A 3,609-nucleotide genomic window follows, 5' to 3' on the forward strand; every position below is an offset into this window, starting at 1 on the left:
ACTCCCCAAAGAGGGGTTACCCACTAAAACTCCTCGGCGGTCCTCCGACACTCAGGAGGGAGCCTGGAAAACCCGAAGGCTATGACCTCGCGGCTCCCTCCCTTATACATGTCCTGAGGGAAGATGGTAACAGTTCATCTTCCCTCAACCTTCAACTAGGTGTGAAGAAGTGGGACCACCACACTTCTCTACCTAACTCCATAGGTTACGTGCAATGGCAGGAGGGAGCCCCCGCTACCTCCCGCCTGTAACCCCGAAAAACTATTTTAAAACTTGGTTGATGATGTGAATATTTGTTTTCCATTTTGATGTATTTTTTAAACTACAACATATATACTACAAAATGTGTAATATCTCAAAAAATTTATCTTTTCAAAAAAAGATAAGAACAGGCGCCAAGTACAACACGTATTGTTTTTAAAAAAATCTGGTTTACAAAAAAAATAATATCAAAAAGTAGCACCAAGTAAACTTTTGTTCGTTATTAAATAAAAAAAATTTTTTTTTAAATAAAAACAAATAAAAAATAAAAAATATTTAATCCAAAAAAACTTGGCGCGGCTGCATCTCAAATAGTGAACTAAACTGTGTTTATTAGACACATACGCGTAAGTCTGACATAATAAGTACACAATATTGTTTTATTTAATTAAACATACAGAAGTTTCTTTTTCAATTTTTTACAATCTTTCACAATCAATAAATTTTTATCAGTAAAAATTATAATATTATTTGCATTAAATATTTTTTAGTTTTTATTTGTTATTTTTTTATTTTTTTATATAATAACGAACACACAAAAGATTACTTGGTGCTATCTTTTGATATCTTTTCTTTTGTAAAACAGGTTTTTTAAAGACAATACAATACGTGTTGTGCGTGTACTTGGCGCCTGTTCTTCTATTGAAAAAGTAAGTTTCTTGTTTCAAAATTACATTAATTTTATTTATGTGTAATTTAAAACTTTCAAAGAAATTCTAGAATCGGTAAAGCAAAAGAAAATTAGCGATTTGTGTTTTTCGGATGAGCGCACTAATCACGGTGTCAAACTAATCGAACTTTCTGAAGATTGTCTGCATATGTTGAGCAGCGTTTTTCATTATCTGGATAAAATTGTTTTTAAAATTATCTTTAAAAATATATTTAAAATTATCTCTAAAATTATCTATCTCTATCTCTTAGATTTTTTATTATCTAAATAAAAGATAGAAGTATCTACATGTAATAATTGTTTTATTTTATTTTTATCTAAATAATTAAAATATGTGGCATCTTTATGTGTATCTTAGATAAGAAAAGTAGTATCTTATGTAAAATACTTATTAAGTAGAGGAAGAGTGGCATGAAAGAACCAGGTTTTGAAAGAGCCATTTTCAATTATTCGGCAGTTTCTGAACGAATCTCGCGGAAGTTTTAATTTTTATATAGCAACACTAGACGTGTGTCATCCACAAACATTTGACAGATTATTAAAAATAAATAGCGCCGGTGCATCGTATTAAAGATTTTGTCATTGAAAAGTAAATTTTTGGGTTTCATTTCTTTGTTTTTTTAACATTTTTGTGTAAAGAAATACAAAAATTATTAATTACAATTTTATATATGTATTTAGTCTCCTAAGTATGTAAATATTTCTCATTCATAGCGTTAATTTGATAATGTATTTTGAGATTATAATTTTTAAGAAGAAAAGTTTTGAAAGAGCCGGATAGTTTAATGAAAGAGAGCCGGCTACCAAACAATCAAAAAATCTTTTTAATAAAACATCTAGCTCTGACAGTGAATGTAACGATGATTTGTCTTCAGATTCTGATAAAATATTATCAAAAATAAAAAAAAAGGAAACTAGAAAAAGAAAATAATAATAATAATTGTATAGTGTGCACTAAACGTTATAAAAAGAGTAAGCAAATATGGTTTCAGCGTAAACTTTATTCTGATTGGACATACAGAAAATGTGGGATAAAAGGGGTGCTAAATTATTTTCAAAATCGCTCCTAAAGATACCTAAGAGATTAAGTTTTTTTCTCAATTGTAATTTTAAAAGTTGTTTTGAAAGTTTGATTAATAGAGTAAGAGTTACTTAGATTTAAGTAAAAAATATATAAATTTACGTTGATGGTTTTGTTAATTTTGAAGAGATTGTTATGAAACTAGTTTTAGCATTTTGGTTAACAATTGTTTGTTAACAATTATATTAATGTCTTGTTAACAATTGTATTAATGTCTATTAATAGTTTGTTATTATTTTGTTTATAAACAGTTAAAGATTCTTGTTATAAGGAATCGGCTCTTTCATAACAATGATGGTTCTTTCAATACCATTATGTTATGAAAGAGCCGAATTTTCCTTTTCTTTTAAGTGAAAATATGTTTATTAAGCTTGTTAAATTTTGTCTTTTTGTTTATTACATAACACAAAGAAATAAGTAAACTACAAATTGAAACAATAAGCGTTATGTGTGATTGCTTTTTAAATTAGTTTTTTTGGCTCCATACTAAAACTGGCTCTATCATGCCACTCTTTCCCTATGCACTCTGAATTTGACTTTTCAGTACAGCGTATTCAATCATATATTTGAATTCAAGACGCAACGTGACAAAACATAATACGATACCAATCAGGTCTTATGAAAAAGCAATGTACCCATACAGCACCGAAGCTTCCAGTAATATTTCAGAAACGTTGCAATATTGCAAGTTGCAATGTAATATTGCAAAGATGGTTTAGAGACATATAATAACAATATTTCGTCGAAATGTTTTAGCAATGTTTTATTATAGTATGTTTAATTCTAGTATATTATCAGAAATACTTTTGAATAGCTATTAACGAACATATATACATAAATATACCCTATAAGCACACAATATTCTTAGAATATTCTAGAATATTCTATGAATATTAATAGTACGTTTAATATTCTAAAAATGTGCTCAGAATATTACTTGATACGAAATAATATTATGCGCTTATAGAGTATATACATGTTTTTATTTATATTATATATGTGACGGGGCGAGCCCCGTCACTAATGTATATTATTAGTTATTTCTTTTTCTATTATCAATATTGTTCCTCTTATTACTATTATTACTATCATTATTTGTTTGTTATGTTTCTCATTTTGTTATACTAGATTATATTCATTTAACACATCATCAGGCGTTCATTATATTCCCGTCCGCGCGCCGCAATATAGCGAATAATATAGTTCCAACCGTTCCACGCGTCAAGCAATAGTTCCGTACACCGATCTATATTGCGAGCCGCGGAAATATAGCATAGAAGAACGCACGTGGACCGGTGAAGACCTGTGCCCGTGCGACACGGCACAGGTGCGTGATATAGCGCGCAAACAACCACATACCGCACACCGACCCCGGACGGACCATAGGCCGCTCCGGGGTATAAAAGCCGAGCGATTTCGGCAGTCGGGACCAGTTCCTTCTCTCGAGCTCGAAGCGGTGTCTCGGGCTAGAGAGATCCTCCGGTGCTAGAGGCGTTGTCTCGAAACACCATCATCCGATCCTCCGGTCGAGGCGTTGTCTCGACAAACCCGGTGCTAGAGGCGTTGTCTCGAACACCACTTCCTGGCCGTCCGGCCG

The sequence above is a fragment of the Pseudomyrmex gracilis genome, unplaced genomic scaffold, assembly GCF_002006095.1.
Source record: "Pseudomyrmex gracilis isolate BER0280 unplaced genomic scaffold, ASM200609v1 scaffold_89, whole genome shotgun sequence".
Lineage (NCBI taxonomy): Eukaryota > Metazoa > Arthropoda > Insecta > Hymenoptera > Formicidae > Pseudomyrmex > Pseudomyrmex gracilis.